This window comes from Cnephaeus nilssonii, assembly GCF_951640355.1.
Source record: "Cnephaeus nilssonii genome assembly, chromosome: 4".
Classification (NCBI taxonomy): domain Eukaryota; kingdom Metazoa; phylum Chordata; class Mammalia; order Chiroptera; family Vespertilionidae; genus Cnephaeus; species Cnephaeus nilssonii.
The window spans coordinates 47,506,022-47,521,432 of NC_137075.1; the positions used below are offsets into that span (position 1 = coordinate 47,506,022).

At 42.4% G+C, this 15,411-nt stretch overlaps 1 pseudogene across 1 annotated transcript; it reads right to left on the reverse strand.

Moving 5' to 3' along the window:
• Positions 1-1,018: 1,018 nt before the first annotated feature.
• Positions 1,019-14,717, reverse strand: LOC307098265 (hyaluronan mediated motility receptor-like; annotated as a pseudogene). The gene is made up of 4 exons: positions 14,714-14,717; positions 11,563-12,594; positions 11,083-11,330; positions 1,019-1,163 (listed from the first exon to the last, which is right to left on the reverse strand). The product of its transcript is annotated as a hyaluronan mediated motility receptor-like (transcript).
• Positions 14,718-15,411: the final 694 nt, after the last annotated feature.

A 15,411-nucleotide genomic window follows, 5' to 3' on the forward strand; every position in this document is an offset into this window, starting at 1 on the left:
ACTCGGCTCTGGAAACTCCTACTTGCTGTCCACCTTTGCTACAGCATGTTAGAGTGGAAATTTTTGAGCATGCTTCCCCCTAAATAACTTGGCCATTAAATCCCAGCTGCAACTAACAAAATGGCCTCGCACGATAGATAATTGTTAGTTTTCTTGAGAACAGGATATCAGTAAGCCTTACAAGATAGACCACCTGTTAACTTTCCTGATAACAGGATGCAGTTACTTACTCCACCAGGCACCAGGACCCTGAAAATGACATGTTGATTTTGCCTAAGAAATATCACTTTGCTTTAAATTGTTTCAAATTGTTTGCTCTGTAAAACAAAACAAAACAAAACAAAACAGGAGGTAGTAAATGGGTATAAATATGGTCGGAAACAAAGGGTCGGGGCTGGGTGAAGAGAGCAGACAGCTGGCCAGTTAATTAAAAAAGGTTCCCAAAATTTTAATTTGGTCTGGACTCCAGTGGTCATTTACTCGCGTTCGCTCCACAACACAGCAGATGCTGACGTGAAGTCCCTCTGGCCCCCCAAACCCCGGTTCTCAGGCCTTGCCAGTCCGATTGTGCAGCACTGTCCTGCCTCTTCCTTCCCGGCTCCTGTTTTGCTCCCTTTGGGAGAACAACGGGGACCAATGGGAAGTTAGTTGGCCCCGAGTTAGGAGTGGAGAAGCAGATAGGATTGGATATTCGCCTTTTCCCAGAACTGTGCACATGATCTCAGCCTAGGCTTGGAGTACAGAAGCCAAACCGCAGGGCCCACATCCCTTGGTGGCAGGCAGGTCTCCATTGTCCCTGCCCCCCTCCACACACCCAGGTCCTCCAAGGCTCAGGAAGGACAGGATGCAGAAGGAGGCTTGTCTCGGAGTTCATCGCCTGAGGGAAGTGCCTTCAAAACAGCAGCAGATGTTTTCTGGTGCAGCCACTGCCATATTGGAACTGCACAGTGATGCTCCCACAGCCTCCACTCACCCCCCGCCCCCCCCCCCCCCCTCTCCCCTTAAAGCACTGACTGAGTCAGACATTGAGGTACTTCCTTGGGCAGCTGACAGTGGCATGGGATATGTAGATGATGTTCTTGCCAAGAGATTGCTCACTGAATCTTACCTTCTGTGGGGGCTTCTTGTGGTTGCTGGGTGGGAAGAAGCCTCTGTCCTCTGGTCTTGGACCCATGAGGCCTGTGAGAGGCAGATGTAAAGGATTCAATGCCAGCCCAGTCAGCGTGGCTCAGTGGTTGAGCGTCTGCCTATGAATCAGGAGGTCACAGTTCGATTCCTGCTCAGGGCACATACCCAGATTGCAGGCTCGATCCCCAGTGTGTGTGTGCGTGCAGGGGGGTGGGGTGGGGGTACAGGAGGCAGCCGATCAATGATTCTCTCTTATCACTGATGTTTCTATCTCTCCCTATCCCTTCCTCTCTGAAATCAATACAAAAATATTTTAAAAATATAAAATAATTTTTTTAAAAAAGGATTCAATGCCAGGATTCCTAGGTCTATCTGACCTGAGCCCACCACCAATTCACTGTGTGATTTGCCAAGTCACTTCAATCCGAGCCTTGGTTTTCTCCCTAATGGCAGTGTTGGACTAGATTAGCAATTTTCAATCAATGTGCTGCAAGAATTTTTAAAGCATGCAATACCTGACTATTTAGTCAGGGGCACTGACCTCTTTTCCCTTAGATTGCCAAATTAAAAAAATGGTAACAGCCAACACAACAATAACCATGAATGAATAAAAAATATACCTTTTTTTTTTGTCAGCTTGGCAAAAAATATGTTTTTGGTGTATTACAGAATTTTAGTAATTAGTTTACGTGTGCCGTGAGATGAAAAAGGTCGAAAATCCCTGGGCTGGATGATCTTAAGGTCTTCCGGCACTGACGTTTTGCAGGGTTCCCATCACCCTCAAGCCCTGGGGACTGAGAACCTCTTTGGACTGAGGTATGAGGGGCCTTCTTGGATTTCAGTTCCAATCCCACGTGTGTGAACTGGTGGCCTGGGGTGGGAAGGGCAGCCTATGGAAGCACCTGTGTCCTGAGTATCACCTTGTTGGGCTCCTTTGCCTTAACCTCCCAGGTGTGTTCCCGAGGGGTTCTGTGCAGCCCAGAGCTGAGCCAGGGAGGTCTGGCCTTATCACTAACTTCCCTGCTGGTGGTCACTGACTGGCCTCCCTGTGCTCCACATAGGACAGGAGGCAGAGGCACAGCAGGCTGGGTGGGGGTGGGGCCGCAGGTCAGCCATGGAGAGAAGGGAGCTGTGGAAGAAGGTGGGCTGTTCTGGTCCAGCCCCCCGCACCTCCCCCCGAGTCCCCCCAGGCCTGGTGCAGTGCAGCTCCCTGGGAACAGCTCCAGGCTTCAGGCGGTTGGTGCTGAAGCCCTGTGCATCCCACAGTGAGCTCACAGGCTCTGTGTGCACGAAAACCACCAGCCACCCGCTTCCCCATAAGCCTGCCTCAGCTCCTCTTCCCAGCAGGAACCCCCATCGGCTCCTCAGGTCAGCTCTTCACAGTGCTCTGGTCACCAGGAGATAGTGGTGACAGTACTTTCCCTTATTACGCAAGTTTGTGCATTGTTCAGAAAATAAAGACAGATAAGTAAAAAGAAGATAAAATCAGCCATAACCTGTTCTCCAAGAATGCTAATAAATTGAAGTACTTCCAGCTTTTCACCATGCATTTCTGTACAGATAAAATGTATAATTATATTCCAAAAAAATGTATAATTATAATCAGAAATAGGAATTACTTTACCTACTCATTTTCCATTTTCACTCATAACAGATAAGGACTTTCATTTAAATAATCAGACTTCCCATTAATAAAATTAATAATTCCTTCATATCATCTCACACCACATCAAACCTAGTTCAAGTTTTTCTAATTAGATAAAAAGTGACTTTTTGTTTATTTGTTTTTTTAATCCTCACCAGAGGATATTTCCTCCATTGCTTTTCAGAGTGGAAGGGAGAGAGGGACAGAGAGAGAGAGAGAGAAACATTGATGTGAGAGACACATCGACTGATTGCCTCCTGCACGATCCCCGACCAGGAGAGACCAGAGGATGGGGAGTGAACCCGCAACCCAGGCAGTGCTCTTGACTGGAAATGGAACCTTTGACCCTTAGGTGCTTGGGCTGCTACTCTAACCACTGGCCAGGGCTATACAACATCATTTATAACCACTATATTCCATTGTGTGGATGTACTATCATTTACAATGCAAATCACAATATTTTGGTTATTTGGATAGTGTTTAGGCCTTGGTCTTATGATAAAGTTGTGATGACTATCCTTGTGCATGTATTTTTGTACTCCTGATGTATTTCCTGAAGTTATGTTATATTTATAATGAAAATAGTTGGGTTTGAAGGGTATTATATCTTAAAAGTGACCTGGTTAGACAAGAAAACAAAATATTGATATTGAGACTAAGAAAACCAGAGATTGGGGGTGCCCCACGACATGTACAATGTGGGAGGACTCTGGAGTCCGGGCACCTTTCAGGGGTGCCGTGAAGCCACAGGCTGTCTGGCTTCAGGACAACCTTAGGAGAGCTGGAGGCTTGGGCCTCACCATCTTGGACTGGTCACCACTTCTTCAGGCCTCAGTTCCTTATTAGTGAACTCAGTGGTCCCTTCCAGCTCCGGGACTACTGCCAGGACATGAAAACATGGGGTTCACAGGAACTGTGGCTGGGGTACTGTGGAGCTGTGAACTCCGTCAATGCGTCTGTACTGGAAGACTCTGCCCACTCTGCCAAGCCTCAACACCAGGGGACTCTGTGTACCAATCACCAAACTTGAACAAGTAACTAAGAGTGTTACAGAAAACCGAAGAACAAAGCAATACTTAGAGAGATGGAGTTACATTTATTATGCGCAGGTCCAGAGGAAAATGTATCTCAAATTCTGGGCCCCAACATGCAGGAATTTTCCTTATTTATATGATTTTACCTTTTTTGTTTCCCAAATATGGAGTGTTTCTGGCCCCTTTTGCAAGTTCTTAAAGAGCCCGTATGTGCTGGGGCCTTGAGACCTCAACCAGAGGCCTGGCCTGGCGCCAGCACTGATAACCTTGTCTGGGAAGGTTCAATGGCCCCTCTGAAGTGGGAGTAGTCTTAGCAAGCAAGAATTTACAGAAGCCAAACAGCAGGGTTAAAATTTCAAACAGCAGTTTTCATATAAGATGGATGCTTCAAGAGGAAGTGAAGGTGGTGTGTATAGAATGTTCCTTTTTCAGCTCTGGCCTCTCAAGTAGATGCAGATCCATGTGGCATAGAATAAACTGGAGTAGTTATGTAGATACAAATCTGGTATTCTCTGGACCTCAAGAGATTAGCCACTTATAGGACTCTTTAGGAACTTGGTCTTCTGAGTGAGTGATTCAAATATAATTGCCAGATTACTTTTTTAATCTCTTGTCACATATATATTAATGCTGTGCTTACGTGGCCTAACAATATAATTTAGAGTGTGTTTGCATGTTTTTGCCGTGTACGGAATGAGACTGCCAGCGTAGACAGTATCAAGGACTGATGATTCCAAAGAACTTTCCGGAAAGCTGTTATCAGTAAGCAGAATGAAGGACAACAGATTACCTGAGGGAGGGGAATGAGGAAAAGGCTAAGAAGAAAAGGAACTAGTAGTGTATTCGGGGCACAGTGAAGAAAGTGACTCAGCTGGGGCCTTTGGAGACTGGAGACAGGTTCAGGGAAGCAGCTGGGATTTCAGCAGGAACAGACAGGCTTCACCAGAGCTCATAGGAGTCTACCCCAGTCTTGGCTTCCCTGGTGCCACATACAAAAGTCCCACATCTTGCCCTGGCCGGTGTGGCTCAGTTGGTTGAGCATTGTTCCACGCACCAAAAAGTCACCAGTTTGATTCCTGGTCAGGGCACATGCCTGGGGTGCGGGTAGCAACCAATCAATGTTTCTCTCTCTCTCTCAAATCAATAAACATATCTATTTTTTAAAAGTCCCACATTTTGCTGTACACCTGAAACGAGAACCATGAGTAGCACCTATTACCCTGCTCAGTGGTCCCCTAAAGTCATCCTGCCTTTTCCCAGAACAGGGCTCCAGAGGGATTTAAGCTTCCCAGGGGAAGACAGATCTTGCTGGGATGGTTGGCTGCAGAGTTTCTGCCGTCCTGTACGTGTCTTGTCATGGGCCAGACTAGAGGAAAAGCTCTCCTGCATTTGGAAACGGTGGTAAAAGAAGAGGCCAGTGGGATCGAAAAGGAAAATGGGGGGGCTTGCCACCTAGTTCAGTATCTGGTTAAAACTGGAGTCTTACTTCCCCACTCGGACTGACTGGGGCGGAGCTGCAGAGCCTAACCCCAGGGCCCCGCCACAGCTGACTCAGGTGGAGCTGCGGAGCATGCCCCCAAGGCTCCACCAAGACTGACTTGGGTGGAGCTGTGGGGACCCTGAGGGCTCAGAGCCTCCGCAGAAAGACTTTGGTTGCAGCTCATTCCCAGGAATAAGGAGAGGGAGGGGCCAGCCACTTCTGGGCTGCCTGGGTGGGGTGTATGTTACATCATGGGCCCAAGGGTCACTTGTGAGGCCTGAAAAACTGGGGTGAAACCACTGGTTCTGAGAAGTCAGCTGTTTGCATGCTTTGGGTCTTTTTAATTAGTCATCTTCTTTATCTGATGACAAGCTGAGTAACTGCCCATGGCAGGGGGGGGGGGGGCAGTCTTTGGCACCTCTCTTTGTTCTTAGCTACGTTTGTGGTTTCTAATAACCCTCCCATTTTCAGAGGAATTGAGTTGTTACTCGTTTATGAATTTATTATCTGTGCTTTCTTCATCCCTCAGGCTTGCCTTGGTTACTTCCTTCTTTTGCTCCCTCACCTTGTGGAGGATTTTGGGTTTCCTGAGTCCTTTTACTTATTTATTTATTTATTTATTTATTTATTTATTTATTTATTTTTTAAAATATATTTTATTGATTTTTTACAGAGAGGAAGGGAGAGGGATAGAGAGTTAGAAACATCGATGAGAGAGAAACATCGATCAGGTGCTTCCTGCACACTCCCTACTGGGGATGTGCCTGCAACCCAGGTACATGCCCTTGACCAGAATCGAACCCAGGACCTTTCAGTCCGCAGGCTGACGCTCTATCCACTGAGCCAAACCGGTTTTGGCTTCCTGAGTCCTTTTAAATTAGGCCAGAGAGAACATTACCTCATGTTTCTAGTTTTTTACTTCTTTTTTAAAAATATATTTTTATTGATTTCAGATAGGAAGGGAGATGGAGAGAGAGATAGAAACATCAATGATGAGAGAGAATCATTGATCAGCTGCCTCCTGCATGCCCCTTACTGGGGATTGAGCCTGCAACCAGGCATGTGCCCTTGGCCGGAATGGAACCCTTCAGTCCGCAGGCCGATGTTCTATCTGCTGAGCCAAACCAGCTAGAGCTATTTCTATTTTTTAAACTGACTTTTTACTGTAAGAAGTTCTAACAATATTTTTATCATTCCTGGTAGTTTCTATGAACAATTAAGTCCTATTTTAACCTTGCTTTTGCAAAATGCGGATTTAAGTGTTTTCTCCAGGCCTTACTCAGCCTTTGGTAGTATATTGCTATCTAAAAAACCCTGTCAAATACTTACCCCCTAGTAGTTCTCACAATACTGTATCTGATGCCTGGTTTAATTAGACCTCATGCCATTAGATGTGACCTCTTCCAGATCACTTCTCTTCATGTCCCACTGTTTTTAATTATTGCTTCTACAGCTGACCACCTCTCTTGATGAATCCTTTTGAAGCTTCCATTTCTTTCTTTTTAAAATATTTTTATTGATTTCAGAGAGGAAGAGAGAGGGAGAGAAAGACAGAAACATCAATGATGACAATCGTTGATCAGCTGCCTCCTGCATACCCCACACTGGGGATCAGGCCTGCAACCAGGGCATGTGCTCTGACAGGGAATCAAAACGTGACCTCCTGGTTCATAGGTCAACACTCAACTACTGAGCCATGCCAGCATTCATATCTTGAAGTTTTCTACGGAAAGAGGAAAATCAATTAAGATCCTTATCTTAAGTTGTTAATTCCCTTTCCTTCAGGGTGTGAGTCCTTTCCTTCACTCTCTTCTCTTTTCCCAGGTTTTAGAAGTGACGTTCAAAAATATTTCATTTTAGCTTCTTTTAAAAATCTTTTCCCAGCCCTAGCTAGTTTGGTTCAGTGGACAGAGCATCAGCCTGCATACTGAAGGGTCCTGGGTTCAATTCCTGTCAAGGGCACATGCCAAGGTTTCAGGCTCAATCCCCAGTAGGGGGTGTGCAGGAGGCAGCCAATCAATGAATCTCTCTCATATATGTTTTTATCTCTCTCTCCCCTTTTCCTTTCTCTCTGAAATCAATAAAATATACTTAAAAACAAATATTTTCCAGAGTCCCCTAACTACTCCTCAAGTTCTGCATTCACATTGGTATGGTCCTATTTGATATCATCTCTGAATTTACAGAGTTGGCAAGTAGTTAGGCAGCGAAATGTCATGAAGAATCATATTACTCTGAGCTTTACCATATTATCTCATTTCACCATCACACTTGGCAGGAAATGAGACTCAGGGCAGTGATGGAACCCGAATGCAGATAACTGACACATGGGGGTTGAGCACCAAAGACAATTATACCCTAACCACAGTGATGCTGCATTTTCTTCATGATATTCTCCATCACCATGTGGCCCTTGTACCTTGTTATTTTCTTTGTTTAGTTGCTAAACTGGTCAACCAGTTGTTTAATTTGGCTGTATGTAGGCTTTCTATGCCAGTTTTCTTGGAATTGCTGATTATTTATTCTCCTGTGTAATAGAGATTTAACTCAGCTGATAAACAGATGTCCCTACCATACCCCAACTCCAATTTTCCTAGAAGCCTCCCTTTTTAATGATTTGGAGTTTATCCTTGCAGATACACACACACACACACACACAGTCTCACAGTCTCTCTCTCTCTCTCTCTCTCTCTCTCTCTCTCTCTCTATATATATATATATATATATATATATATATATTACACACACATGGATTTAATTTTACAAAAGTGGATCACATCCTGTTTATTATATATTTCCATGTCAGTACATGTGGATTATATTCATTCTTTTTAATGCTAACATTATTCCACACATGGATGTACCATATATCACCATATATCCTTTATCATTCTCCTGTTGGTCGGTATTTAGGTTTCTTCTAATATGTTACTATTTTAAATACAATTAATTTCCTTGTATACATATCTTTCCACATAAATGCATAAAATATTTCTGTAGGATTCTTAGAAGTAGTGTTTCCATGCAGAAGGATATTGCCACAATTTTTAAGCATCACCCATATGCTCCCTTAGGGAGGCAAACATTCCTCTTTTCTTTCAGAATAAATACTGCTTAACCAATTGGATATCTGTAACTCTTCAGCATTTCTCCCATTGTTTCTTCCTTATTTGGGTTCCTTTTAAGCACCTTATCCCTTCTGGTGATTTTTTTTTTAAGTAACTTTCATCTATCCCAGGAATCATTCATAGAAATAGATAAGATAGACATGGATGTCATATTTAATTGAGGGTGCCGACTTGGAGGACAGAGGTGATAAACTTGACCCTTGCCAGTTGTAATGTTACATAAAGTAAAACAGCACATACAGAAGGCAATCCATCAATGTTTCTCTCTCACATCAATATTTCTCTCTCTCCCTTCTTCTCTCTAAAATCAATAAAATAAACAGAATAACATGTTAGAGGATGTTACAGTTTTCTATTGCTGCATAAAAACCAACCCACATTTAGTGAGTTAAAACAGAAACATTGATCCCTAGCTGGTTTAGCTCAGTGGATAGAGCATCAATATGGGGACTGAAGGATCTCAGGTTTAATTCTGATCAAGGGCACGTACCTCAGTTGCAGGCTCAATCCCTGGCCTGGGTCAGGGCAAGCAACCAATTGATGTCTCACTCGTATTGATGTTTCTCTCTCTATTTTCTACCTTCCATTCTCTCTGAAAATCAATGGAGAAAATATTATCGGGTGAGGATTAACAGAAAAAAAACAAAAATAAAACAGAAACATTGAAATTTTAGAAATTTTCTTTTGACACAATCAGCCTTAATAATAATTTTGATTTAGCAACAATCACTGCAACACATCAGCTTTGAACCTTTCTGTGCTGGCTGCTAGCCCTTGCATATACTGGGTGGGTAAAAGTAGGTTTATAGTTGTACTACAAATAAATAATACAATAATTAATAAAGTACAAAAATAAACTCTGTTTCACATACTGACAGCTGTAAACCTACTTTTGCCCACCCCTGTAAGTAACTGTAATTTTAAAATATTTTTATGATTTTGAAAGTAATATATGCTTGTTATAAACAAAAATCACAGAAATGTGATGATAGAAAATGAAAGTCACTCTTAGTTCTATTCAACCCAAGAATAAGCACTGTCAACAATTTATAAATAAACTAGAGGCCTGCTGCACAAATTCGTGCACAGGTGGGGTCCAGCTGCCCACCCGGATGGGGGCGGATAGGGGCTGGGCTGGCCAGGGGAGGGGCTGTGGGAGGTTGGTGGGGACCTACTGGGGCCCCAATCAGGCTGGGGCTGGTTGGCTGCTGCAGAGTGCTGGTCACTGTTCATTTCGTCATTCTGGTCACTTGGCTTTTATAAAGATATAGATATAGATATAGATATAGATATAGATATAGATATAGATATAGGTATAGGTATAGATATAGATATAGATATAGACATAGACATAGACATAGACATAGATATAGGTATTTTGGGTCACCATCAAAACACAGCTACAATTTATTTTCACTTAATAAATCTTAACCACTTTATTTTTTTAAGTATATTTTTATTGATTTCAGAGAGGAAGGGAGAGGGAGAGAGAGAGAGAGAAACATCAATGATAAAAGAGAATCACTGATAGACTACTTCCTGCATGCCCCCATTGGGGATTAAGCCTGCAACCCAGGCATGTACCCTGTCTGGGAATGTGCTGTGACCAGGAATCAAATGGTGACCTTCTGGTTCATAGGTCAATGCTCAACCACTGAGCCATGCTAGGCTGGGCAATCTTAACCACTTTAAATGCTTAGTAAATCTTTGTAGTTTTTCCATAAAGACTTTTGTTTGGCCCTAATCGGTTTGGCTCAGTGAATAGAGCGTTGGCTTGCGGACTCAAGGGTCCCAGGTTGGATTCTGGTCAAGGGCATGTACCTTGGTTGCGGGCACATCCCCAGTAGGGAGCGTGCAGGAGGCAGCTGATCGATGTTTCTCTCTCATCGATGTTTCTAACTCTCTATCCTTCTCCCTTCCTCTCTGTAAAAAATCAATAATATATATAGATATTTTAAAAAAGACTTTTGTTTGGATTGTTTTAAAGTTTGTTTGTTTGTTTAGCTGGGCTGGCATGGCTCAGTGGTTGACCATCAACCTATGAATCAGGAGGTCACAGTTTGATGCCCAGTCAAAGCACGTGCCCAGGTATCAGGCTCTATCCCCAGTGTGGAGGCAGCTGATGAATGATTTTCATCACTGATGTTTCTATCTCTCTCTCCCTCTCTCTTCCTCTCTGAAATCAATAAAAAATATATTTAAAAATGTTTTTAATGGTTGATTTTTTTGTTATTTAAAAAATGTATTTTATTGATTTTACAGAGAGGAAGGGAGAGGGATAGAGAGTTAAAAACATCAATGAGAAACGTTAATCAGCTGCCTCTTGTACGCCCCCTACTGGGGATTGAGCCAACAACCAAGGTACATACTGTTGACCATAATCAAACCCAGGACCCTTCAGTCCACGGGCCCCCGCTCTATCCACTGAGCCAAACTGGTTAGGGCTGGTAATTTTTGAATTAAAACTCTTAAACCACTGGTTTTAAATAAAGAAAGAGCTTGGCTTTTATTTTGGCTATCATACTTATCTATATGTACTTTCTCCTTACTTGCAAAATAATTCTAATCTCACCCACTTGCATGATTAATATGAGAAATCCGAGAATGTACTGGAAAAATACTTTGTAAAATCCAAAGTCATATGTATAAAGTCCTATTAATACAAACCCCTTTAGCTTTTCTTCTAGAAATTTCAGTTCTTCAGCTCTAGCTTTTTTCTCTTCTTCCAGCTGTTTGACCAACTTTTCAGATTTTTCCTCCTTTTGCTGTAATTTATCCAGCTCATCCAGAACTTGCTTTAATTCTTCCTCAAAAAGATTCTTCTCTTTCATCATGTCCTCTTGAAAAGAACAGAGCTTCTGCTGAAGACTAGAAGATAATTCCTCCTCTTGTTGCAGAAATGAATCAATTTGCAACTCTTTTTTTTTTTTAATATGTTTTATTGATTTTTTACAGAGAGGAAGGGAGAGAGATAGAGAGTTAGAAACATCGATGAGAGAGAAACATCAATCAGCTGCCTCCTGCACACCCCCTACCGGGGATGTGCCCGCAACCAAGGTACATGCCCTTGATCAGAATTCAACCTGGGACCCTTGAGTCCGCAAGCCAACGCTCTATCCACTGAGCCAAACCAGTTTCGGCTGCAACTCTTTTTTGTTGTGGCTTTTCATGTTCTTGTTTTTCAAGAATTAACTTCTCTTTTAAGTTTTGCATTTCAGAACTCAGATGTTCATCCCGTTCTCTGTCCCTGTTGATGAGGTTTCCTTTTTCTTTTTCAAGCAGCTGACATTTAGCATTCAGGTCTTTTACTCGTTCAGACAACATAACTATATTTTCTTCAAGAGACTGCGTAAGGCTTAAAAACATCATAATTCTTCTCTTTCAAATTTTCTTCTAACTGGTCAATGTCTAGCTTGTATTTTTCCATTTGATCTGAGGCACAACTTATTTCTTCAATGTATTCCAAGAGTTTTTCCATTTCAGATTTCTCATCAATCCTTTCTTTCTGTATTGAAACAAGTTTCCCCTTGAGCTGTGCTACTTTCCCTTGGGAATCTTCCAGATTCTTCTGGGTGACCTGCAGTTTCACCTCCATGCCTTGTTGTTTAGCCATCATACTCCTCATCTTAGTTTCTCTTTTGTTTCTAAGCTTCATCAGCTCAAGGCTTAGAATTCTCAGGTTCTTCTGGTTACTATCTTCAGAAAACTTAGATTGGAGTAGTTGGTTAGTCCTGGTTAATTCAGTACGCTGCTTTTCCAGCATAGCGTTGCTTGCAGACAGAGAGGTTTTTTCCCCTGACTGCAGCGCTGAGCCTTGCTTCCATCTTCTCCAGCTCAGCTTCCAGATGCTGGAGACGCTTGTCCTGAGTACCGCGTTCCTGCAGGAGGACACGAATCTCTTTTTCCAACAGCTTCAAGTCTTTATCATTCTTTTGAGATTCCGTCTTTAATTCCAAAGTCTTAACTTTTCTTGCTGAAGCAGGCAAGGTAGTATCTTTATCAACAGTAAGATTTTGTTGAGATTCTTTTTGGTTTTTAAATCTTTGTGATTTCTGAAAGGATACTGGTCCTTTCAATAATTCTGAAGCTTTCACATCATAAGCACCTGGAGATAGTGCACAACCAGAGGGTCATTGAATCATTTCAGAGGCACCTTAGGAAAGGCATGATGACCACCAGCTCCACAAACCGAAGGGAACTAGTGTTCCTGGACTAATGGTTGATTTTTAATGTTTCTTCCCCTCTTATTACAAATATTTTGCATTTTTAAAACATTGTACACAATTATAAGGAGGAAAATAAGATCAGCTATAATGTCCTCATCTAGAGTTAACCACTGTGAACATTCTGGTGCATTTTCTTCTATAAAATGTAAGTCTTTGTTCATATTTCTAATTATTTTCTTGGGATAGGTTCCTACAAGAGAAATTAGTGAAAAAAAGAGGCTTAAATATTTTAAGACTCTTGAGATATTTTGCCAAATTTCCTGAGTATAAAATTTCATTGGAAATGTCATAATATTTTATTTGACTGTGGAATTAACTATCTTCTTACTGTTGGACAGATGATTATAGCTGTCTCGTAGGGTTGCTGAGGGAGTTAAATGGCAGAGCATATTAGGGAACCCAGCCCTGGGCCTGACTCGGAGGGGAACTCCATTACTTTGTATGCCTATCTTCTCCTTCAAACACTTCAAGTGATGACATTCTTGTCCCCCATAAAACTCAACCCTAAACTGCCTCCCCTCCCCATCTTGGGGTCACTCCAGTTTACCCCCTAAGGCCTATGTGTCAACCCTCCTGAACCTGGACCGTACAAGACTCTTGTTTTCCCTAATGCGATATGCTAAGGTGACAACCCTCCATCAAAGTCACTGACACACTGGGTGTCAGCAGATCCTAAGGTAGTAGGAATTCTGAGATGTTCTTTCCTTCTGAGGCACTTTAGGGCTGAGTTTTCTGGGAAGGTCTACAGTCTGAACAGGTAGAATGTGGACTCTAGCCCAGACGAGTGTGTACAATTGACCTTAATCCCTCAAGGTGTAGCTCACAATCTCCCTTTTCCAGAGACCTTTTCTGACCTCATTGGGCCCTCACAGCTCTCCCATTCATCTTGGTATTTATTCAGTCACTTATTGTGTAATTTAATTTATTCATCAAATACTCTGGGAGAATCTGCTCTGTGCCCAGCACTGTGCTAGGCAGTGAGTTAATGACATTGATTAGCAAAGGCATAAGTCCTACCTTCTAGGGGCTCCCAGCATAACGGGAAAGAAGAGCATTGAGTCAGCACTGTGCTTGCAAGTGTGATGAGGTACTGAACTTTCTCCCCTGAGCTGGGCTGGGAGTGTGTGCTTAAAAAAAAAAAGTATTATATAGCCCTAGCTGGCTTAGCTCAGTGGATAGAGTGTCAGCCTGCGGACTGAAGGGTCCCAGGTTCGATTCCAGCCAAGGGCACATGCCTGGGTTGTGGGCTCAATCCCCAGCGGGGGGCATGCGGGAGGCGGCGGACCAATGATTCTCTCACATCACTGAGGTTTCTCTCTCTCCTTCTCCCTTCCTCTCTGAAATCAATAAAGAAATATATATTTTTTTAAAAGAAAGTATTATATATGTCCCCTTTTTCTCCCATTGATCCTTTATGGGACTGTGTCTTGCATACATTTTGGGTCCCATGGATCTATGATCTGTATTCACAGTAGTTGCTCAACAAGTATCATTTGAACAATTAACAATGGGAAACAAATAATGAAAACGTTTTATTGCTTCTTAATTATCGCTTTATACATCTTTAGAGGCACCACGATGGAAACAGCAAGCTTTCTCTGTAAAATGAGGGCAAGCAAATATATCTCCTCCAAAGAGTTATTGTGAAGATTAAATGAGGCAATTTGCATAAATGTGGTATAAGATCTAACACATATAAACTCTGACATGTTAGTTCCCTTCCCCAAGCCAACTGAACCTCAGATGAGAGGCCGAGAAAGCTGTTTCCCTAATATAGGCCTTCCATTCATTCAGGACAATAAGTGTAGAAGAAAACAGTGAAATTTTCTTTTGGGAAGGGACTTACTTCCCCCCTCCCCTTTTTTTCCCCAGACGAACCAAGCACTTTATTTAATTATAACCACACACTCATTCGCTACTTAAAAAAAACATTCAGGTCTATACTGAAAATACTTCCTCTGTAGTTTCCAGAACATTGTTTTGTTCCCATCACATTTCCCACTCAATCCTGGAGCTGCTGACTTGAAATCACGTTTGTCCTGTGCACTGTAGGAAGCTCCAGGAGACTTCACCCATGTCATGGATTTCTCGATCCCTTGTTTTCCATCACCCATTGAAACAATTAGTTCAACTTAGCAGAAACATTTGAGAAATAGATCTTTGCGCAATAACCCAGCACCCTCCAGGGTTTTAAAAGTGAAGAATGTTACTTGTGCAAGTCAGAATCTGATACCAATTAAATGGTGACAGCTTTGCCAATAAACAAGAAAATGCTCTTCCATGGCTAGGAAGGGTCCCTTTATTTTCTTGGTGAGAAAATTGAGGCCCAGAGAACACAGATAACTTCCTTAAGGTCACACAGTGATTTTATTCTATTTATTTATTTATTTATTAGAACTCAATCATTAAAATAATTAAAATAATCTATTTTACTGGAAAAAGGATTTTTAAATTTTCATTGATTGATTATTTTTTTAAAATAAATCTTTATTGTTCAGATTATTACAATTGTTCCTCTCTTTCCCCCCCCCCCCCATAGCTCCCCTCTACCAGATTCCTACCCCACCCTCTGCCCTTCCCCCCCCCCCACTGTCCTCCTCCATAGGTGTACGCTTTTTGTTCAGTCTCTTCCCGCACTCCCCACTCCCCTTTTCCCCCAAGAATTGTCAGTCCACTCCCTTTCTATGCCCCTGGTTCTATTATATTCACCAGTTAGTACTGTTCATCAGATTTTTTATTCCCTTGGTTTTTAGATTCACTTGTTGATAGT